Raw genomic sequence first — 25758 nt, forward strand, 5'->3', positions numbered from 1 at the left:
GGGAGTTTGTTCCTGGAGGAAACTGATTCTACCTCTGTTTGCAGCTTTTATCACCTTATTCTTTGTATTTTGATGAACCGTGAATATTTGTCCTATTTGAATGGGGACCTTCATAGATTTGTCTTTGGAAATTGTCTTGATTGTTAATAACTGCTGGGAGGTCCAGCCCATTATGGGCCAGATCATCCTAGGCAGATGGTCCTACATTGTCTAAGAAATCTCTGTGTACAAGGTGACCTGCAGGCCAGATAGTAAACAGCATCTTTGTTCATGCTCTATCCTTTTGGCTGGAAAGTGGCCAGAGGTAATACTGGATAAAATAGCAGGCAGGGCTGCTTTCAAGTTTCTGCACTGACTTCTCTCAGGGATAGACTATCATCTGGAATTATAAGCTAAGATAAAGCTTTTTTCTTTCCCAAGTTGTTGCTTTGTTTGTTTGTTGTGGTCATAGCAACAGATACCAATTCCACGAAGTCTAGTCAATATTTATATTGGTGTGTGCACGGGAAACCTACAAATGCCTACATCTTCAAAGAAGAGTTATTTGCCATTCTCCAGAAGTTATCAGCTGACAATAGTCCTTTGCATGGAGTGAGGCCCACGAAGCAGTTCCCTATTCAGGTGGCATATTTAGCTGGCTTAGTTTCATGTAAGGAAAGGTCATGTAAGAAATCACATATGCTAGGAATTCATAACTATGACAGCCATGTCATGCTGGGAAAACAGCAATCCCCAGCAATCCTTCCTATCTTCAGGCTCTCAGATTTTGTCTGTCTATCTACTTCCCGCCTCCCTGTCTGTCTGTCTATCTACCTAATCTATCTATTTTTTCACAATATTTTGAGACGGGTTTTTCTCTGTTGCCCCAGCTGTTTTGGAACTTGCTTTGTAGATCAAGTTGGCCTCAAACTCAGAGATTAACCCGACTTAAGTTCTGGAATTACAGGTGCGTGCCACCACCACCACCCAGCTTTGATATTTGTTCTACCTCCTTTTCTTGAATGTTCCGTGAGCCTTTATCAGAGAGGCTAATAACAATGTCCCAGTTAGGGTTGAACACTCTCAGTTGTTTAGTTTTCGTTCTTTGATTTCTGCATTGAATGGTGCCCAACGCTAAAAGAAGCTTTTTGACACCACCGGCAGCCTATGGGAATAAACATAAACATTTTGTCCCAGCTTGTGTCTCTGTTGCTGTGATAAAAATAACATCAACAGGGGATTAGTCCACCTTGCCAATTCTAGCCTGTCCTACAAGGAATCTAAGGCAGAAACTCAGGCAGGAGGCCAGAACTCAAGCAGAGATAATAGAAACATTTTGCTTTCTGGCTTTCTGGCCCACCAGCTTTCTTAGAGAAGACAGGACCACCTGTCCAAGGAGGACTATCTGCAGTGGACTGGGCCTGCTCACAGACATTATTAATCAAGATAACACTACACAGATATGGTTAGACGCCAGTCTGAGTGAAGAAATTGCTCAGTTAAAGTTTTTTTTTCTTCCCAAATGACTGTAGATTGTATTGAGTTGCCTAATATAAATGCCCCAGTGGAACACTTGTGTATTTGACATAAGCATACCAGTACTAAGTCATAACCTTTCCTTTCTTGGTGATTCCTAGGATTTCATGTTACTGTTACAATATATAACAGAGTATGACTTTAAAATGTTCACAGTCTTTAAACAATTCACATCTTCAGAGACCTTTTAAATGCTGTTAAAATCCAACTTAATATCTTACGGATGGATTCTTGCACAATAAGGACAAATTAAAACAAGGGAACAGCTACAATCAGATTAAAGATAAGCCCACCAGCATGAATGTTCATTGTTTGGTGTCCGGAACTCACTCATGATTTTCTGAGCTCCAAGGGGCTTGGCTATCTCCACTTCAACAGGTTTGCCATGCACAGCACATGTGGCTTCTTTCATAGGCTCAAGGTGTGCCCACCCTAGAGCTGCCACTGTTCCTGATGACGGACTGTCCCACAGCCAAGTCCTAATGTCTTCAACATGTCAGAGTCTACTTCTGCTGAGGCTGCACCCTCATTAGAGGTCTCTCCATGCTGTTCACCATTGACTCCTTTAATCTGGATCCCCAGTGAAATTATGTCTATACATCTTCATCCTGCCATTTTAATTGTTTGGTTCTGTAGTATATTTGAAATCTGTAACTCCCTCACCATCTTTGTTGTTTGTGATTACTTTAGCTCTCTTTGGTCTTTTGTACCTCCATACAAATTTTGTAGATCGTTTTTCTCTCTTTGTCTATGAAAAATGGCTTTTAAATTTTGTTTAAGATTTATATGAATTAATCTTGTAAAACTTGCAATTCTAACAAAAACCAGAATGTACATAAGATACAATCATAGTAAAAAAAAAAACCTGGTATATTCTTAATGTGATTTCCCTTGTCTTATCTTTTCAGTAATTAGTATTTGAAGGTCTCGTCTTAAATTTGGTTAATTTGTACTTAATTTTGCACAGGGTGACAGCCAACATTTCATTCTTCTTCATAATCTGTTTTTCACCAGCACCATTTACTGAAGAAAATGTCTTTTCACCATTGCATGTGCTAGAGTTGTGTTGTTTTACTTCTAAGTCCTAAAGTCCAATTCCACTGGTGTGTGTGTGTGTGTGTGTGTGTGTGTGTTTGTGTGTGTGTGTGTGTGTGTGTGTGTGTGTGTGTGTGACTTGAGTTTTGTGGCAGGTAATGCAGATATCACAGGATATTTTCATAGATTTCCTTCAGTTTCTACAAATGGAACATGTTGAAAAGCATGGCTATAGTTCAGTAAAGTTCTGGGAGAATCTGGCATTCGGTGTCCTGTCCTGACCATTTCTCTGTGTGGAGGCTCTGGTTGCTTCGCTTTCATTGCCTGCTATGGATTTATTTATGTGGTTTAGGTCTTCCTGAAGTAAATCCAGCAATTCATATATATATTCAGTAAATTATCTACTTTTATATTTTCATCTACTTTTATATTTTCATCCTCTTAGAGTATAGTTTTAAAATAAACAGCCGTAACAGCCCATAGGATTTATGTATAACTCTTATACCACCCATTTTACCTATAGCTTTATGAATTTGTGTTAGTCCATCTCTTGGTTAATGGGGATAAGGATTTTCAGTCTTTTCCTTTAACAAACTATCTTTGTTTTATTTTTAATTTTTTGTCCTATACCTTCCATTTCATTTTCTGCATTATATTACTTCTGTTCTATTACTTCTTCTGTTTTGAGGTTTTGCTTCTTTCTTTCTCTAGGACCTTGTGGTGCATCATTAACATTAGTTTGTTTAGTTAATTATTCTCCTGCTTTATTTTTATCTTGCCTATCTTTTAGTTGTGACTTGTGAATGTCATAATATATAACTTATGTTTAATCAAATTCAATCCTCATTCCCCAATTTCTAAACCCTCTCCTATTAAACTCATAACACCCTTCCCATAAACCTCAAGTCCTATCTTTGTTTAGAGCTACTGAGTCTACTTAGAATTTTCAGTATGTGGATGAGTGTGGAACCATGTCCTAGATCATCGGTAGATGTCCATGGCAACATGACTGAAGAATACTGACTCCATGAGCCTTCTCCCCATCTATGTGGTAATTTTGGATGGCTTGATTGTATAATCTTGTGCATGTATCACAGCCAATTATCCATTCAATCACTAATGGACCCTTACTTTGTTTCCACGTCCTAGCTATTGCAACCAGTGTAGCAATGAACAGGGATAAACAGTTATCTTTGTAGTAAGGATACGGTGTCCTTTGAGAATCTGTCCTAAAGTGGTATAGCTGGATCATATGGTTGGGCTATTTTAACTTTTCTGAGTAACACCGACATTAGTTTCCATAGTGGTGACACTAGTTTATACTACCAAAAGTGATTAAGAATCCCCCTGTCTCCACATCATCATCTGTCATTTTTCTCTTTGCCATTCTGACTGGAATAAAACTAAACCTTAAAGCAGTTTTAATTTAAATACCATCCTGAGTGAGGTAACCCAGTACAAAAGAACACACATGGTATGCACTCACCGATGAGTAGATATTAGCCCAAAAGCTTGGAACACCAAAGAAAAATTACACAGATCACATGAAGGTCAAGAAGAAGGAAGGCCAAAATGTGGGTACTTCAGTCCTTCTTAGAATGGAGAACAAAATACTCACGGGAGGAAATACAGGGACAAAAAGTGGAGTAGGGACTGAAGAAAAGGTCATCCAGAGACTGCCCCACCTGGGGAATCCATTCTATATTTAGCCACCAAACTAAGTCACTTTTGCTGCTGCCAAAAATATTTGCTGACAAGAGCCCAATATGGATGTCTCCTGAGAGACTCTGCCAGAACCCTACTGAAATAGATGAGGATGCTTGCAGCTAACCACTGGACAAAGCATGGAGACCCCAGTGGAGGAGTTAGAGGAAAGACTAAAGAAGCTGAAGGGGTTTGCAACCCCATAGGAAGAACAACAATATAAACCAGGCAGACCCCACCAGAGCTCCCAAGGCTAAACCACCAACAAATGAGTCCACATAGAGAGACCCATGTCTTCAGCCGCATATGTAGCAGAGAATGGCATTGTCCAGCATCAATAGGGGGAAAAGCCCTTGGTTCTGTGAAGTCTTGTTTCCCCAATTTAGGGGAATGCCAGGGTGTTGAGGTTGAAGTGGGTGGGTCGGAGTGGGAACATCCTCATAGAAGCAGGGGGAGGAGGAGGAAGTATGGGAGGAGGAGGGGCATTTGAAATGTAAATACATAAAATATCCAAGAAAAAAAAAACAAAAAAATTAGCTTTAATTTTCTTTTCCATGATGGGTAATGATTTTGATATATAAAAAAATTTATATTTGTATTTCTTCCTTTAGAAACTATCTTTATTTCAAATCCCATTTTTTATTAGGTTGTTTTTGTCTTGGTATTTCATACTTGTCTTCAGCAGGGTGTATCTGAGAAAGGTGTCTCCATTCCCTAGGCTGCCTCTTCACTCACATGATGGTCTTCTGTGCGGTATAGAGGTTTCAGTTTCACAGAGTCCTGATCATTGATTCACAGTCTTGGTGCCTGTGCCACTGGAGCCTGTTCAGCAAGAGCCTTTAAGTTGAAGCAAATTCCCTACCTTCCCTTCTAACAGTTCAGGACATCAGGTCTTATGCTGAGGCTCTAGATACACTTGGAATTGAGCTTTGTTCAGAGTGAAATATAAGGATCTAATTATAGTTTGTAGGATGAAGCCTAACTATCACAGTTGATGTGTTCTTTTTTGAAGAGTTCTTAAGTTTGATTGAAAGTCCTTTATTGAGAGTTTTTGCTTGTATGTACATTATGGAAATTTGTCAAATTTTTTTCTTTTTGTTAATTTTTTTTTACTGGATTTGATATCAGGGTAATACTGCATTCATTAAAAGAATTTAGAAATATCCCTTTCTTGTGGATTTATGGAATAATTTGAGGAATACAGTGTCAGTTCTCTGAAGGTCTGGTAGAACTCTGTGCTGAATTCATTTGGCCCTTGTCTTTTTCTGGATGGAGAAAGGATTTTGTTTGTTTGGTTTTGTTTTTCTTGTGTTTTGTTTTGACAAAGTCTTTCTGTGTTGTAGCACTCACTGTCCTGGAGCATGCTATGTAGACAAGGCTGGCTTGTAACTCAGAGTTATTCAACTGTCTCTGCCTTCCCACTGCTAGGATTAACACCATGTGTCTTTTTGCCTTTCTAGATAGGGGATTTTAATTACAGCTTTCATCTTGTAGATTGTAAAATGTCTTCTTCAATGTTTTTACTTCATTTTGATTTAACTTTGGTAAGTCTTAGGAAATTGATCTGTTCTCTTTAGATTTTCTAAAAGGACTTAAACATAAATGTTTGTAGTACATTCTTCTGATTTTATGAATTTCTTTTGTGTCTGTTATAATATCTCCTTTTCATCTATAACTTTATTTAATTTTGACTTTATCACTTTCTTTTGATTAATTTTGACTTTATCACTTTCTTTGGGTTAATTTGGGTAAAAGCATAATAGTCCTTTTAAAGACCAAGTCTGGGTTTAATAAATAAATTGCATTTCTTGCTTTTAATTAAATTCATCCCTGATTTGATTATTTCTTTCTATTTATTATTTTAGGAGTGTCATTTCTAAGAACTTTCTAAGGCTTTTCAGTGTATATTTAGCTACAAACTGGATATTTCTCAATTTGTTTGATGTAGGTCCATCTCCTTTGCTGGGTGTGGTAAACATGCCTTCAACCCCAGCACCGAGGAGGTAGTGGCAGGTAGATGTTTGTGACTTTGAGGCCAACCTGATGAGAACTCACAACTACATAGTGAATTCCAGGACAACCAGGATTAGAAATAGAGAGACTGTCTCAAAAAAAAAAGATCAAATAAATAAACTTCCTTCGTATAAATGCCTCCAGTGTGCCTCATAAATATTGTTATGTTGTGTTTTCATTTTCTTTGAATTCTAGGGATTTAATATTTTCCATCTTGGCTCCATTACCAGTCACTTAGTCTCCATGGCTTGTGCTCGTGCTGCAGTTTCCACTGCTTTTATCAGCCATCTTTATTGAATTATTATGAGATATAATACAAGATTTTATGACAAATGTCCTCCATTTGTTGAGACTTGCTTTCTATCCTAATGCATGGTCAATCTGTAAACATTTTCATGGAGCATTGAGAAGTGTGCATATTCTCCAGTGCTTGGATTCAATATTCTATGTGATCTATTCTATTGGTAAGACTTTTCACCGAAGTCTCATTTCATTGAGAGTTTATTTCTCTGCTACATTTCAGTTTCAGTTTTCTTCAGCAATTTTATCTTGGTGTTAAACTGTATTTTCATGACTGGGATATAATTCCTTATTTCATTCATTTCTTTGGTTTGTTTGCTTTGCTTTGAATTTGTTTTGTTTTGTTTTTACTGTATTTGTGTCTGTTCAGTTGTTTAAGCACACTTAGAATCACTCTTTTGAATTCTTTGTCTGGAATTTCTTCCAGGCAATGTGTATGGGATTAGTGATGTGTGGAGTAGACCTATATCTTGGTTTTTCACTTGTTTTTGTGTTAGAATTTCACATCTAGAGTACATCATTGGTTATGGTTCTTCCTTCTCCTTTTCCTTCCTTTACTACTCCTCCATCCCATGGTCCTTATTCAGTCTGCCTTTCTTCTTAGTAGAGGCACATACAATGTAAAGGAAAAGATTAAGTGTGAGTCAGTTTCCCACATCGGTCTGGTACAGAATGTTCCAGAATGGAATGTGCTATCCCAAGCTGGAGCAGTCAGGTAGCCTGTTTGTTACAAAAGCCTGTGGCCTGGGCTGCTGGAACGAAGTTCCTAGAGGTTTTAGATGGATCCAGTGCAGCAGGCTGGCCAGGGACTGGAGGATAGTTTCTGAGATGTGTACACCTAAGCAGGGGAAACAAATCCTTTTCTGGAGGAAGCCCATGGATTGTGTTTCTTGTTTACTAAGTTTCTGGGTGAGGTAGGCACCTAAGCATAGGAATCCATGTTTCTTACCTGTTGTAGGAAGCTGAGTATGATAGATTTCTGGAGCAAATTCAAGGGATTCCTGGAAGCTGTTGGTGGGTCTGGTTCATGTGCCCATGGACAATCATGAAGCTTAGTTCCCAGGTGGTACAATTGGGTTTCACCAGAAGAGGGTTTCTCTGCTATTCTAATGAAAGATTTATAATTATAAACATTCCTTTAAAAACTGAAAACTTCTGTAAACATTTTTACCTAAAACTCTTATTGAGAGAGAGAGGGGAGGGAGGGAGGGAGAAAGAGAGAGAGAGAGAGAGAGAGAGAGAGAGAGAGAGAGAGAGAGAGAGAGAGAGAGAGAACCTGGTGGCTAACATTTGATGGATAAAATATGCACACGTCTTTGGAAGGTAAGTATGCTCACCATCACACCATCAAGCCCCATTCATCTTTACATAGAACATGCTAAATAATAATGAGGAAAGAAATATCAGAATTAAAAGACGCCATGGATCTAACAGACATCCACAGAACACTTCACCTAAAGCTTCAAAGTACAAATTCCTCCTCTCCATAGCACATGGGACATTTTCTAAAGTAGATCACACTACTGGTAATAATTTAATCCTTAACAAATACAAAAGAATTAAAATGAATGCTTGCTTCTTATAAGATTGTGGTGGGATAGGATTAGAAATTATTAGCAAGAGAAACTGAACAATTACATAAGATGGGAAAAGAGCCGATGATACATTGAAAACAACAATGGAAAAACTCCAAAATTCTTAGAATAAAATGAAAAATAAATCACAAATTATAAAAACATTTTAGGTGGTCCCCAGCTCCAAAAAAAGAAAAGAAAAGAAAATCTTTTAGGTTCATTAAAAGCAGTTATAGAGACAGGAATATGGTTTAGTGTGTAAACTGCCTTTCCTCTCTCTCTCTCTCTCTCTCTCTCTCTCTCTCTCTCTCTCTCTCTCTCTCTCTCTCTGTTTTCAAGGGCCAGTTGCTCAAAAGGGTTGCAATCACTTTATGTGTGCCAATTTTCTGTGTAGTTGTGTTGTTTGATTGCTATCAGTTTTAAAATCTTTTCACTGTGTAGGTTCTCACTGGTTCCAGAAATTCCAAATTTGTACATCTTGGGTTGGCTAGTGTCTGAACAGGCATTGTATCCTGGTTGGGCTGGCAGGAGAACAGTGAGATCCATTAATGGAGTATCTGTCTCAATGTCTTCTAATTCTACTTAGCATTAACTATTCTGTATGCTGGATGAAGCTGTCAGGAATGTCTCAGAAATATTTATTCTAAGATTATAGAAATATATAAAACTGTGTGCTATAGGTAGATAACATTCAATCAGTTCTCAGCTCTGCATTCTATAACTGTAAGACAAATTTTGAATAAAAGCAAAAAAATTAAATGAAGAAAAGTAATATCATAAAGGGGACTGGAGCAGCTGGTGCAGCAGAAAGGAGCTATCCACAAGGTGGCAGAGCATCTCCATGGCTGCAAACTCACAAAGAGACTCTCTGCTTGCCTGTCCTAAGAGCAGCCTGCAATCAGCAGCCCTCTGTACAGACAGATGAAGAAGCCTCAGTGCTTTGACACAGAGCTGATCACAGAAGCATCCTGTCTGACTGAAGGCCACAGTCCAGAGGGAGAGCAATGAAGACACTGACTGAACCTTTGTTCCTGTTCTTCTGGCTGCAGCTGAACTGTGAGTGAGAGCTTTGGGGGAACAAGGTGTTTGTCAGTGTTCGTTATCAGTCTGTGGAGCAGACTGGCCTTTTCCAGATTTTCTGAAATCACTGTAGTAAGGAAAGAAATGTCTGGAGAATGGCAGCCTCATGGTCTCCTTCTCTTTCCTTTTGCACAGGTGTGAGCAGAGGAGAGCAGGTGGAGCAGCGCCTGTCTCACTTGAGTGTCCGGGAGGGAGACAGTGCCGCTATCGTCTGCACCTACAGAGACAGCCTTTCCTCGTATTTCTACTGGTACAAGCAAGAGCCTAGAGCAGGTCTCCAGTTGCTTATTATGCAGGATTTCTGGAGTACAGAAATAAAAGAAGGACAAGGAATCATTGTCCTACTGAACAAGAAAGACAAACAGCTCTCGCTGAACATCACATCTGCCCATATTGGGGACTCTGCCACATACTTCTGTGCAGTCAGTACACAGTGCTCTTCAGGCACGTCCTGTCTGTACATAAACCTGAGACCATGGCCAAAGACAGATGCATTTTCCTCTGTTGAGATAAGGAGTTTCCTGTATTTTATGCTTAGGAAACAGATGTTCTAATACATCTTAAAATCCTGTTTCTAAAATATACAATGAGCATATTGAGTGACGTCTTAGTGAGAATAACTAATTAGATGTCAACACTCTAGAGTTGATTGACAGGTGCCATTTAGATTGCCCCCACTCTAAAGACATCTCAGTGCAACTGCTGGAGAATACTCATAATACAAAGGTCCTTATCTTTTAATAATGGTACTTAGTATGTCCACTAGGATATTAATGGATGCTATAGAAAATCATTAAAATAGAAAGCAATTTTTTCAAGTATCAGAACTTGATGTGTGTTTGTGTGATATATATTTCATTTACGTATAGCATATATTATTTTAGATAAACATTAGATATGATCCCCTATGTTGGCTGCTTCTCCTCATCATCATCTTCTTCCTCTTCCTCTTCTTCTTCTTCTCCTTCTTCTTCCTCCTCTGCCTCTGACTCTGCCTCTCCTCCTCCTCCTCCACCTCCTCCTCCTCCTCCTCCTTCTCCTCCTCCTCCTATTTCCCTTCCTCTTCTTCAATTGAGATGGTCTCACTATGCATCTCTGAATGTCTTGGAACTCACTCTGAATAAAAGGCTGACCTCACTCTCTCAGATATTCACCTGCCTCTGCCTCCCAAATACTGAGATTAAAGCCATGTGCTATTTCCTATGGTTTTTAAAACACACGTAGTGCTAGTCATTCCTCTTCCTTCTTCCTTTTTTTATTTTTTGTGTATATTGTTCTCTATCCAGTATCTCCAATTTTTCCTATTTCTTTATTTAAAAAAAAACGCACCCTTGGCATTCTAAGCCTCTCACTATAATGCTTTCTCCCCACTACGATACTTTTTTACTTTTCCAGTTTCTGCATTTCCTCAGGCCAATTACTCACATCTTAAGACTGTAATCTGGAAATCACAATTAAGAGAGACTTTGTGGGTCTGGGTTACCTCACTCAGTGTAATATTTTCTAGTTCCAAGTCCCATCCATTTACCTGCACAGGTCACGACTTTATTTTCTTTATACCTGAATAGTACTCCATAGGAAATGCACCAGTTTTTCATGAGCTCTTCATGAAAAGGCATTCAGTTTGGGGGCATTTAGCTCATTTCTACTTCCTAGCTATTATGAATATAGGAGCAGTGAGCATGGCTAAGCAAGTATTAATGGAAAAGAATGTCTAGTCTTTGAACACATACAAGGAGTAGGACGGCTAGGTCATGTGGTAGATTTATTTTTAGGGTTCTCCACATTGGCTTCCAGAGTGGCTGGACCAGCTTCCCTTCCTATTAACAGTCAGTGAGGGCTCCAGGTCCCCACAGCCTTCCCAAGATTTGTTGTCAATTGTCTTGTGTATCTTAGCTATTCTTATTAGGATAAGATGAAATCTCAAAGTATTTTTAATCTGACAATTGTCAAGAATATTATATACTTTGAATATTTCTTAGCCACTTTTATTTCTTCTTTAAGTGCTCTCTATCCTAAACCATAGCCCATTTTGTAACTGAGTAGTTTGGTTTTGACAATTTAAAAATTCTTTTATATACATAGTAGTCCTTGGTCATGTATCTAACTGGCTATAATTCTCTCTCATTTTGTGAGCTTCCTCTTAATTGGCTTGTTTCTATAGCTGTGTAGAAACTTTATAGTTCTATGAAGTCACATGCTGCCCTGCGTCCACTTACCTCATTTGGTAGCCAGGCCCATTTCTCCCCAGGCTGAACTTGATGGAAGGAAGCTTAACTGGATGTGTGTGAGTGCAGTGTAGCATCACAGTTGGGCACACACTGGGGCACAGCTTCAAAGAACTGGTTTGGATTTTTTAGGGCAAAGGTTGCATTTATGCCCCTGGAGAGGTGGCCAGGGTCTCTGGGACAAGATTTGTGTGGTTGTGTAGCATTGGCTAGGGCAGAGGCATTTGAAGAGACTTCATCTGCATACTCAGGGGCTGAACCAGGGCGGGGACTCATGAGGTGAAACAAGCAGTGAAGTAAGTTCTTCCTAGTGTGGATGGTGGGAGAGTCAGCTTGATGGTGCCAGACTGGGAGGAAGGAGGAAGCCTACTTCTGCCATCCTCCTGTTTGAGGTATTCAGGATTGAATCTCCCTTAGCCCTTCCTCCATAACCCTGGGCAATCAATTATGCTCCCCCCATCCTACAGGTCAGATTTTGTCCTTAATTTTTGGACAAAATGAATCCTCTTAAGAAACTCTTTCCCTACATCTACATGATCTAAGGTACTATCTATGTTTTCTTCTATCAGTTTCAGTGTTTCACATTCACAATGGGAACTTTGATCTACTTGGGTTTAGGCTTTGTGCAAGGTGATAGATAAGTAAGTTCATTTTTCTACAAGTGGGCATCAAATTTTTCCACATTGTCTGGGGAAGGTCCTGGTTTTCAGCACCATAGTCAAAATAGGAGATGGCAGAACTTTTATGCACTAGTGTTTGGGTCTTTGTTTTCATTTCATTGGTCCATGTTTTTAATGCTACTATCATATTATTTTATATGCCATGGCGAGTTACTTTTGTGATCCTTATGGCATGATTATACACACACATGTGCACGCGCGCGCGCACACACACACACACACACACACACACACACACACACACACATGACCGTGGCCAGAGCCCCATTCAAGTGTGGGCAATTTCTACTGAAATGTGTAAATGTGTTCCTAGTGTTGCTAGTTATTTCCAGGTATGATAATAAAGGATTTGATCTTCCCCAAACAGTTTTAACTTCCTGAACAATAGAGCAAAGTGTGCCTTGTGAATTGAACAAGACTAAAACCAGAAATATTTTATTATTATTATTATTATTATTATTAATGGATTTACTTATTCACTTCGCATCCCAATATCAGTTCTCCTTCTCACAATACCCTTTCACACAGATTTTACCTCCATTCTCTTCTTACTTTTTCCCCTGAGAAGGAGGAGACTATGAGTATATACTCTCCCCAACACCCCCCATCCATGCACATCCAGACACTGGATAAGGTGGAATGTCAAGGTTGCTTTGATTTGTAGGAGATTTCTCTGTTCTGTTAGCTCTGGACCTTATTTTTTAAATTGGGTTATTTGTGTTGGTGTCTACCTCCTTGAGTTCCTTCTATATTTTAGATATTAATCCTTTGTCAGATGTGGGTAGGTGAAAGTATTTTCCCAATATGTAGGGTGTCATTGAAGGAGTCCTTTGACCTACTGAAGGTTTTCAGATTTATGAGGTCCCATTTTTTAGTTATTGATCTTAGTGCCCGAGCTATTGGTGATGTGTTCAGGAAGTTGTCTCTTTACCAAGAGGTTTAAGGCTATTCTCTACTTTCTGTTCTATTAGATTTAGTTTATCTGATTTTATGTTGTGGTCTTTGATCAACTGTGATTTGAGGTTTGTGCAGGGTGATAAATAGGAATTATTTGCACTCTTCTACATGAGAACATCCAGTTAGATAAGCACTTTTTGTTCAAGATGCTCTAGTTTTCCATGTATCAGTTTGGTTTCTATTTCAAAAAATCAAGTGACCACATATGTGGGTGTTCTGGGTGTTCTATCTGATTCCATTGATCAACCTGTTTGTTTACATACCCAAACCAAGCAGTTTTTATTACTATTTCTCTGTAGTACAGCTGGAAGTCAGGGATAGTTATATCTCCAGAATTTTGTGTTTTTTTTTTTTTTCATTTTGAAGGTAAGTTTAAGCTATCCTGTTTCTTTTTTCTATATGAGGCTGAGAATTTGGGAACAAATTTCGATGTTCCTGTGTGAAAGTATGAAGATACCTCTATTTTATTCAATACATAAAACCTAAATCTAAATGGATCCTAGATTAAAAATAAAAGAGCAAAGCTATAAAGCATATGTTAACAAACATGGTGTAGATTCTTGTGAATGGTCGAGGCAAGTCTTAAGTATTTTACTGGAATAGGAAGGAAAAATGAAAACAAATAAAATGATCTTTATGGTTCAAAGTACTTTAACAATAACATGAGAATGGCCCCACAATGGGAACAAAGTATTTACAATTCATTTATCTGATAGCACGCTTCAAACCACAATTCATAATCCTCTGCATACTTTAGCAATAAACAAAGTAATAACATAGGTTTAAAAATGAGCAAAAAGTTGCGTAGGTGGTCTTCTAATGATTTTATGGAAATGCTTGATAAACACATGGAAGAATGTTGAACACTGTGAATTTTTAGAGAAGGACAAAATTCTAAGAGTATACTGTACAGGTGGTGGTTTGAATAGGTACACCCACCCCAAAAGATTCCTGTGTTTGAATATGGAGCGGCACTATTAGTAAGTATGGCTTTATTGGAGGAAGTGTGGCCTTGTTAGTGGAAGTATTGCACTGTGGAAACAGGGCTTTGAGGTCTTAGGTGCATCCAGTCTGTGTTCATTGCCTGAGGTTCAAGAGGCAGAACTTTCATCTCCTTCAGCACCATGACTGAGCATTACCAGGATTCCCACCATGATGATAATGGGCTACACCTGTCTGTTATCTGTAATGTCCATTAACTATAAGCTAGCCCCAATTAAATGTTTTTATACAAACAGTTGTCTTGGTCATACTGCCTTTTCACAGCAATAATATCATAAGACAACACCACTCACTCCCACTAAAACTGAAAATATAAAATAGAGACAATAGAACAAGTTTTGTCTAAAGTCTGGAGAATTTGAAATCAGCATGCACTCTTTATGGGAAGGAAAAAATTGAAGCTGCTCTGGAAAATAGTAATTAATTTCCTAGTAATGTATTAAAGAGAAGTGAGAGTGTGTATTACATAAGAAGTAGTATACAAGTGCTCATGTCTGTGTACCCATAACTTCACAAAGTGGGAATAACCCAGTGGCTGCCAGTAGATGACTAGAAAATATGTAGCCAACCCATGGAAAGCAATGTCACAGCAATGGAAAAAAATGACATATTGACCTCTGCTAAAAAATGAAGTGTGAAATACTTAAAAAAGCACATGATAGGAACCAACTGCAACAGACCACATATGTAATAGCTATTTACCGATTGACAAGATTTTATCAGTGACAGAATTAGAGGGAAAAAGACAGGCATAACTATTGCTAGGTATGAAGTTGATTTTTGTGGTGAGGAACTTTGTTAAAATTTATTTGATGATGTTGAGATGGTTCTGTGTGTAAAACAATAATCATAGACTACACTACAGTCTATGAATGGTCGTTCAATAGAATATTCACAATACAAAGCTATAACAAACCGAAAAAGATTAAGAGTAGACAGCTTGAAAGTGAAATCAAAGTTCTCCCTCCAAGCCTCTTAAGACCCTGCTCATTTCGATCCTGTCATCTGGACTGGGACACTCACCACCTCCTGCCTGGGGCTTTCACAGCCTGCTCACTACACCAAAGCTTCTGTCCTTCCTGAAAGTCTGTCTTTAGACAGCGGAGTTTACATGCTGTCCTAGTTTTCTTTCTATTACTGAAATAAAATCCGACCAAAAGCAGATTGGAGATGAGAAGGGTTAATTTGGCTCACAGGTTACAGACCATCATCATAGGAAGCCAAGGCAGGAAGTCAAGGAAGAACCCAGAGTCAGGAACTGAAATAGAACCCATGCTGCTAACCGAGGTGATCCTCTTTGGTCCTCGGTTTCAGGAGAATTTTTATTTTGAAACAACACAGCACTAAAAGAATGGGAGTCCCATCACCCACAGTGAGCTTGGTACTTTCACTTTGATCATTAACCAAGAAAATGCTCCATAGATTTGCTTACATGCCAGTGGAAATGCATTTTATCCAGTATCGGTTCCTTCTTTCTAGATGACTATTGTTTGTGTCAAGTTGACAAAAACTAGTACAAGTTGATCCCTTTACTTCTCACCACATAAACACCAGTAGTAAATCCATAACCTTCCGTTTCTTGTTTGTTCCCAAAGATGTAATGCTAATACTGCAATTAAAATATAGTATAACTTTAAAAGTTCAACCTTATTTAAAATGTCTCTTTCAATATCCAATTTTCAATTGCTCCTATAAAAATTATATGTGTATATATATCATTACATATTATAATTTAAACACATTATATTATATATAACAATGTAGTAATATTATATAATGCTATTTTATATCATATATTATATTATAAGTGTTGACATTATAATATAAATATATCACATTATATAATAACATTATATATATGTTATAAATGATAAAATTTTTATATGAGACATCAATTAAAAACTGTGCTTTTGAATCAATCAACCAATCAGACACCGCAGAGCTCATAGGGAATAAACCACCAACAAAAGTGTACGCATAGAGGTACCCATGGCTCCAGCTGCATATGTAGTAGAGGGTGGCCTTGTTGGGTATCAATGAGAGGAGAGAACCTTGTTCCTGTGACTACTGGATGCCCCAGTGTAGGGGAATACTAGGGCGGGGAAGAAGGAGAGAGTGGGTAGGGAACACTGTCAGAGAAGCAGGGGGAGGGTGGATGGGGTAGGTGGTTGCCAGAAGGCAACCTGGGAAAGGGAATAACATTTGATATGGAAATAAAGAGAATAATGAACAAAATAAATTAAATAACATAATATTAAAATACAAAAAAAACTGTACTTTTAAAGAGACACTGGATATTATAAATAGGCATCAAACTTTTAAAGTTAAAATGATATATAATATATATTTATCACATAGATTGTTTCTGTGTGCTTGTGGCACTGTGTGTGTGGGTGTCCATGTTGTGTGTGATATGTATGTTAATATTTGTTTGTGTGCATGTGATGTGTTTGTGTCTGTGTGATGTTTGTGATGTATATGTATGTGTGTGGCATATATTCAATAGGTGTCAGTGCTGTGTATGGTGTGTGTGTAATTGTGTGTGTGAGATGTTTGAGTATAGTGTTTATGTATGCTCATCTGTGTAACTGAGGCATTCATGTGCCTTGGTTCATGTATGTTGGTCAGAGGACAATCTGAAGTATATCATATATTACAATATTATAAATAAAAATATATTTACATATTTTCACATTCTACCTTGTTTGAGACAGGGTCTCGTCTTCAGCACTCCAGGTTAGGTGCTCCCAAGTGCTTCCTGGGAGGATATTCTGTCTTTACCTCACATCTCGCTCTGGATCAGTTCTCAACTTTCCCAATGTTGCCACCCTTTAATACAGTTCCTATGTTGTGACCACCCTCAACCATAAAATCATTTTCATTGTTACTATATAATTGCAGTTTTGCTGCTGTTCTGAACTGTGATGTAAGTATCTGAAACATCTGATAATCTTAGGGGATTCCTGTGAAAGGGCCCTTTGATCCATCCACCTAATGGTCTTGACCCACAGATTTAGAAGTGCTGCTCTAGAGGAAACGGGTTTGTGGACATATGCTGCCATGCACAGTCATTCACGAGCTCTGGAAATCTGACCTCAGGGCTTCCTATTTGTGTGCTTTTAAGCACTGACCCATATCCTACCTAACCTATTAACATTCTTAAACAAGAATATGAGTTTAGTAATTCAAGTGATTTTTGATGTTCTTCAACTATGGGAGTTGAATTCTGTCAGTGTAGACAAGTAAAGAATCCTGCTGTATTATATCACTGACAAGAAAGCCAGGTTGCTCTAGGCAATAGAGTGTCCTTGGATTTTACACATGCTGGGCTCTGTAAATTACCACAGTAAACTGAAAGCCAGCATGAGTTCCTGATCTTTGTTTTTGATGTGTCTCTTTCTTTCTGACCAGACTTCTGGAAGTATTTGTCTATCTGACTTCTTAGATGATTGTCATTCTTCTAACACTTGTGGATTTGAGTTTATTTTTTTCTACTGTTGCTCTTACGTTATGGGGAAATTTGAAAGAAATAGAAACACTCACCACACGCACACACACACACACACACACACACACACACACACACACACACACACCTTCCACAGCCTCATTCATAGGCTAAACATTCACACATTGCTAGTATATTGCTGGCATAGGTAACTCTTCCCCAGGAGACAATCCCCACAGGGAGGAACAGATGAGAGAGGACCCATCTTCCTTCTTGTTCCTGGAAGGAAAGAGGCTACTGTGACTTAGTCAATGTGTTCCACTGGCCCAGAAAGAGCTAAGGTTTTTAATAACAGGTTTTCTTCCTGGGGACAGTACTTTTACCAGCCATGGAGGTCTCTAGGTTGTAGTTCCTCTAACTCTAGCAAGAAAACCTTCTCATCTGGAGTCCCAGCTTGGCACAGATAGCATAGGCAATCTAACTTCGTAAAATACCTGTGCCATAATGCATTGTCACCATGGCTGTGGAGGTCATTCATGCTCAGCCTGAGAAAACTGCACACAAAATCTGAGGTACACTTCATAATCTGGTTTCATAGGGAATATTAACAACCCATTCACTTTCACCAAATACTAGAATTAATATCTTAAATTAGAAAACACACAATGTACTTTGTGAGAGTTTTGCTTGTCTATGAAATAGGAACATAGCAGGAGGCAGCAGGCTGTGGACTCTCAAGACACTTGGTTCCTCATATGGCCTCCAGAGGGCGCTGCTGCACTCACTACTGTTCCTTCTTCCTTTGAACATCTCCACCTGTTCACCTCATCCTTCTTGCAGCTGGCTGAGAATTTAGCAAAGGAAAGTGACAAGAATTAGATATTCAAAACTCTTTTGAGATTCCTGTTTGCAGCATCAGTTTTTATCTGAGTGGGAGACTTCTCCAACAGACTCTTCCTGCTTTCAAGCTCTTGCTTTCCTCTTGCACTTTGCTGTTGGTCCATTCCAGAGTTCCTCCATTACAGAGCTGCAGCCTTCCCAAGTATCAGCCATGCTCGTGGCGCTCCTCCCAGTGCTGGGGATAAACTTTCTCATGAGTGAGTACAGCATCCTTGTGGTCTCTGCATCTCTGGATTCTGACTATCCTCAATAAATCTGCACTGCACTTACTTACCTCATATTCCTTTCCAGGAGTTGCCCAAGCTCAGTCAGTGACTCAACCTGATGCTCATGTCACTGTCTCTGAAGAAGACTCTCTGCAGCTGAAATGCAAGTATTCCACTCCTTGGTCAACTTACCTGTTCTGGTATGTCCAGTACCCACAGCAGAGGCTCCAGCTGCTCCTCAAGTACTATTCAGGAGACCCAGTTGTTCAAGGATTAAATGACTTTGAGGCTGAATTCAACAAGAGTGACTCTTCCTTCCACCTGCGGAAAGCCTCTGTGCACTGGAGCGACTCGGCTGTGTACTTCTGTGCTCTGAGCGCACAGTGTCTGAGTCTGTAGGGGGAGCTGAACACAAACACCCATGGCTGTGGGTGCTTAGACACAAGGTCTCTCCTTGTGCTCTCTGAAGCATCTCTTTCAACTTGGCGAGGAGAAAAGAGGTATCGTGCAGTCCCACCTGCCTTTGCACAGCTCATTTCCAGTTAAAATATACACTGTCTGACTTCATATTAGAAGCTCTTTACATATTTTCTGTGGGAGCCGTACTGGATTTGGGCCTGGTTGCTTTGTCACTGTGCGGCCTTAGTCTTAGATTGTAGGATCAAAAGCCTCTCCCTGTAATTTATGGCACAAGAAGTTTACATTCACAGAATGTTGTCAGCCTGAACAAGACCCTTCTGGGTCTCCAGCAAGGTTTGACCCCTGCTGAGCCCTGCCCTTGCATGTGAAAGCCTTTTGTCCCCAACTGGGAACAGTCTGACCAGGTACTTCTCACCTGAGTCAGAATTAGGCTGGCCTTCCTGGTTATTTCCCTAATTTATTCAGGCCACATAGTCGGTCCTTTGTTACCGAAGTCTCAGCCAGGGTTCCCCACTGTGCTTGACAGATACCTGCTAAGTGGTGTTCTTTAGATATATAGTTTGGTCAATAAAGAAACCAGAGGCCCTCTTCCTCTTCTGGCTTGACACGAATAACCTATGTGTGTGTGCTTCTTTCATCCCGCAGGCTTTCGCCCGATTCTCGGTACCATGTCGGTGCAGGCGCCCACAATTTTCGAAATGATATAATGCTCAATCATAATTCTTTTTCTTTTCTTTTCTTTTTTTTTTTTCGGAGCTGGGGACCGAACCCAAGGCCTTGCACTTGCTAGGCAAGAGCTCTACTGCTGAGCTAAATCCCCAACCCCCATAATTCTTTAGAATGGAGGCTACTGTCATTTTTCCATGAGAACCATTTCCTGAGTGGGCATTGCTTGGACTGTGACTGTGCTGAGCAGCTTGTTCTGTTCGTGAGGAAAGACAGAAGACATTTGTCATTTTGTGTTTCATCCACAAGGAAGTGGAAGGTGTGCTCTTCAGCTTCTGTCCTGAAGTTTACCTTCACTGCTATCTTTCGTGTCAATTTTCCTGTAAATTCTTCTTTTGGTGCTTATTACACCGATCACGATTTGTCACGATATTTAAGTACTCCCACTTAGGAAAGAATTTGATGCATTTTTAGTTGATACAGATATCTACCAAAAACAGAAAAGCTTAGAGACCTGTCATTATTTTGTCAGTTCTAGCAGCCATTAAAAATACAACAGGAGAATAAGGAATTGGAGCTCCTTGATATTTTTTCCAAAGAATTCTTCACAGTTATGAATGTACTATTATAAATGTACTATTCTATTTTTGTTGCCATCTTAAATTCTTCAAATCTACTTTGAGAATTTGTAGTATGAGTCCTTCTGCATCTTTTGTTAGTATGCATTGCTTCCTCCCTTCCATGATTTTACTATGGCAATAATAAACATAGATTCTTTTATCCTAATATTGCCATGTCCTGCAGGACAACAGAGGCAAGAGTCATATGGACATTAGTGCTGACCGGCTCCAATATGAAATTTTAGTTTCTTCTTCCTCTATTTGAGACAGTGGTAGAAGATGAGATTTTACTGCTGTGCATACAGCAGAGGAGGATGAACACAGGATAAGAAGGAAAAGGAAGGGATTATTTTCTAGCTACTGCTGGCTCTGAAATGGAAGTAGGTAGGCACCATGGAATCATGAGCACCTGAGCATGATTTCTAGCACACACAAAAAAATCTGGCCATGGTGGCTATGCAGGGAAGTGAGGACAGACAGATAGATCTCTATAGCCTGCTCTCCAGCCAGCCTAGCCTAACCATGAACTCAAGGTATCAGTGAGAGAGCCTGTCTCCAATAAACAAGTCAGATAGCTACAGACAAATGACATCAAAGATTGACTTCTGGCATCCACATGCATGTGCACATATGTGCACATAAGCGCACGCGCACGCACACACACACACACACACAAAGAGAGAGAGAGAGAGAGAGAGAGAGAGAGAGAGAGAGAATCTCTTCAGAACATGAGGAAGAACATCCAAGGGTTTTCTCTAGTTTCTATGTATACACATACACATGCACATGCATACACATGTGCTAGCACATGTCACCATGCACTTGTACCCACACACCATGAGCACATTCACATACACATGCACACACATATAATTTAGCATTGAACAGAAACATGCTTTCAGCTATATCTCCCAGGATCTCTCTACACCTGATCCCCTTACCCCCAGAAATCAGCGTGGGGGCATTTCTAGGAGGTGCCAGTGACATGATATAGAGAAGGGTGCAGGGTGTCTATGAGATGACACAAGCTGAGACTCCTAGAAGTGGGGAATATGGATCCTGAAGTGGCCACCCCCTGTAGCCATGCCATGTATCCCAGTGGAGGGATAAGGACACCAACACACTCACAAAACTTTCAACCCAAAATTTGTCCTGCCTTCAAGAAGTTCACGGAGAAAGATGGAGCAGAGACTGAGGGAGTGACCAACAAGTGGCCCAACTTAAGACCCATCCCATGGTCAAGAACCAATCCCTGACACTATTAATGACTCTGTTATGCTTGCAGGCATGACACTCGTATAACTGTCTTCTGAAAGGCTTTATACAGCAGCTGACCAAACCATGTACAGAAACCCACAGCTAAATATTGGATAGAGCTCTGTAAATCTTGTATAAGAGTTGGGGGAAGGATTAAGGAACCTAGAGGGATAGACTTCACAAGAAGATGAACAGAATCAATTAACCTGGACCTCAGAGACTGAACCACTGCATGTACATAGCAGATACATAGCTTGGTCTTCATGCAACTCCTCCAAGAACTGGAGCTTGGGCTTACCCTGACTCTTGCCTGTCTGTGGATCCTGTTTTCTTAACTGGGCTGCCATGTCTGTCCTCAATGAGAGAGAATATACCTAGTCTTACAGTGACTTGAGGTGCCAGGGTAGGTTGGTACACAGGGAGGGGGATCTCCCACTTCTCAGAGAAGGGTTGGGGAGCGGGAGGGGCTGTGTGAGGAAAGGAATGGAAGGCAGGCTGCGTTTGGAATGTAAAGTGAATAAATAAAGTAATGAACAAAAACAAACAGAAGCACAGTTTATCTGAAGATCTAATACCAAGTGACCTTATGTATTACTCTGGTAATCTCTTAGGTTGTTTTTTTTTTAATGAAATGAGAAGCCCATGATATTTGTCCTATCTTACATATTACTCTGATAATATCTTAGCTTTGACTTTCTTTATAATGAAATGAGAAGGCAGGGACAGTGTAAACAATCATAAGACAAGAGCCTACACCAGCCAAGGAATGCTCATGTATGCCTTTCCAGTCCACTCATCTGCTGAGGGCGATAGGTCCCCATTCTTGCCACTGCACATTTGGCCTGACTAAGAACTTCAGGTCTGGGGAGTTACATGACAGGGATTCCTCTGTTTCTCATTCTGCTCACCTTCATGCAGTTGATAGATAGATCCATGTGCTCTTCTGTGCACAACCACCACCACCACCACCACCACCACCACCACCACCACCATCATCATCATCATCATCATCATCATTATCATCCATCACTGTCATTGCAGTACAGTACCTCATAGCCAAAAGTACTGCACTCTGTTCCACTGTGTCTCACAGTGACTAGACAAGGAATTGTTAGGGATTAAATATTTGGTTGTTAGTGGGTCAATGTACATGAGGTATGATCAGGATCTGCTTTTTCAGAGATCTCTTTCTGTGGCCACAGATGGCTGTTGCCTTCCTTGAATCCTCACAGGGTCCTTCTCAAAGAATGTGTGGGTCCGTGGTCATCACCCACGAGGTATGCCATGTTTATTTGGAAAAGGTATGTCTCTAATGTACTTTAGTCAAATCACATAGAAGGGGATAGGGAGGTAAAGTTTAGAGCAGAGACTGAAGGAACAGCCATTCAGAGCCTGCGCCACATTTAGCCCATGTATATATACAGCCACCAAAACTAAACAAAATGGATAAAGCTAAGAAGTGCATGCGGACAGGAACCGGATATAGATCTCTCCTGAGAGACATAGCCAGAACATGTCAAATACAGAGGTGAATGCTAGCAGCAAACCACTGAACTGAGGATGGGACCCACGTTGGAGGAATTACAGGAAGGACTGAAAGAGCTGAAGGGACTTGCATCCCCAGAAGAACAACAATGCCAACATACCAGAGCTTCCAGGGACTAAACCACTACCCAAAGGCTATACATGGACTGACCCTGGGCTCCAACTGCATATGTAGCAAAGGACGGCCTTGTTGGGGCACCAATGGAAGGAGAAGCCCTTAGTCCTACCAAGGTTGGACCCCCAGTGTAGGGGATTTGGGGGGGCAGTGTGGGGGACGAATGGAGAGGGGAAACCCTTATAGAAGGGGAGCAGGAGGGATTAGGGGGCTGATGGACAGGAAACTGGGAAAGGGAATAACATTTGAAATGTAAATAAGAAATACTCAATTTTTAAAAAATGGAAAGAATAAATAAATTAAAACAACAACAACAAATAACCAAAAATGTCTATCCATATGGGGCAGTGGACCTTGACAGAAATCCTGGTAAAGGGTGAAATGGATTGGAAGCCCTGGAACCCAAAGGGACAGTAGGAACTTTGCCTGCCACATAGCCACAGTCCCCCGTAGAGAGGACTGTGACCATCAGAGCCCCTAATTCTCTCAACATGCTTATGAGGCATCCCTAACATCTCAAACCAAGCCAATAGGAAACATATGCTGTCAGACCCCACCTACCTCAAAACTGTATATAATCCTATCCAGACGGAATAAAGGTCTGTGAGAATAATAACAATAATAAAAGAACCTTCATTAATAAAGGTCTTTTTCTGTTTGGTCATGAAAACTGCTCTAAGGTATTCCCCCCTGTGAGATGAAATGAAACTTTTGTATTAGTCACATTGTTGCACATATGGTCTTCATGTAATATGGTAGCTGGCAACCCCTGAAGGGTACACACACACCAGAAAGAATCTAATGCTGTATGTTGAAATTTCATTGTAGATTTTTCTGGAGTGGGTAGAAGACTTACAATGATTCAGCAAACCTGTTGTTTTTTATGTGATTTTATTGCATGTGAGTGTATAAATGTGCATATGTATTTAGAGTGTGTATGTGTGTGAGTGTGTATGTGAATGTGAGTGTGTATGCATATAGGTATGAGTGCATATGTGTGTGCATGTATAAAATACTGAGTCCACTGGGAATCACATGTAAGTTTGATGATTGCCTTTTCTTACCATTGCCTGCATGTTTTCAGAAAGACTAGAAACAAAATTATAATTCATGAAGAAGCTAATTACAAAAGACTGTAAGTACAAGGACCTGTGGTAATAACTGAATCTGAAGAAATATTAATCCAGATCGGCTGAATAGCAATCCAGCCACCAGTTTAGTATATGAAAACTTTAGATTTAGCTTCCTTCTTTTCTGCTTCATTTATTCTTGGTGTTTCCCTCATCCTAATTCCCACCACTCATTCTGTCTAAATATTAATTCAACCTTTACTTGCACCTACCCTCTAGTATCCCTGTTATCTGAGTTGATTCACATGACAGGCTGGCTACTCTCCGCACATGCTCCTCCCTTTCTGTCCTCTGGCACAATGGGCTGGCTTTAGGGATGCTGTCCTGCTTATGAGGAGTTAGTGGGATAGAGAGCAGATTTCAATCTGTTCAGTACTGTCAAGAGTACAAAGCCTGCCCTACAGTTTCTCATCAGCATTCTTGGTTTCCGTTACATTTCTCCAAAGAAGAATGTGCCAAGAATTAAAGTTCTGACTCACCCAGAAGATTGTCTTTTATATATAATTTGCTAAGTTTTATATTTGGGTAGTTTTAATATTTTAGTATTTTTGGAAATCTTGATTTTTTTGCTTCTGTTCTTTTGATAAAGCTTTCATTGTTCTCTAAAACAACATGAACTGTGTTTCAGTTCTCATGATGAATTCCACAATGCCTCAATGATATGATTGCCTAAAGAAGACCTAAATAAGGATGGCACTAATAGACAACCAATACACATGCGAGTGTTGAAGGGAAAAATCTCGCAGAGCCCCTACTGTACACAAAATACTGTGGTCAGCTAAGAAATGCTGAGAACAGTCTTATCCAAGGAAGAACCTCCCAATTTATTATTGAATACCATGTGGTCTACCCTGAAATCATATACATACAAATTACATTCTATACTCTGTGTAGGGAGCCATTCTGAGCTATCCAGTCACAAAGGATGTGGGGAGCAGGTGTGGCGGCAGTCCCAAGATGGTGCCCAGGACTGCAGCTAAGTCTCATGACTAGCACCTGACTTCCTCACACACCTGAAACTAGCCCCATCCATTGTGAGAGCTGCGCAGGTGCACCATGACGCAAGATCAGGCCATGTGACGTGGACTTATGAACTGAGACTACGCAGTCTGGATTGAGGAGGTGGAGTTGAGGAAGGATATAAGGGAGTGTGCTCGTGGGCTGTGGGGAGAAAAGGGAAGAAAAGAGAGATTGCTGTTTGCATGCAGAAAGAAAGGTTCCTGAATAAACTGCTTTGAGAAGAAAGCTGTGGTATTGCTCCTTTCTGCGGGACGGAGACGGAGGTGACATGTGGTGGCCCATACGGGGAACTCTTCCTCTGCTTGTTCAGAACTCATTGCAGCCAGGACAGCTAGCTGGTAAG

This window comes from Rattus norvegicus, chromosome 15 (assembly GCF_021556685.1).
Source record: "Rattus norvegicus strain SHRSP/BbbUtx chromosome 15, alternate assembly SHRSP_T2T, whole genome shotgun sequence".
In the NCBI taxonomy this organism is placed as follows: domain Eukaryota; kingdom Metazoa; phylum Chordata; class Mammalia; order Rodentia; family Muridae; genus Rattus; species Rattus norvegicus.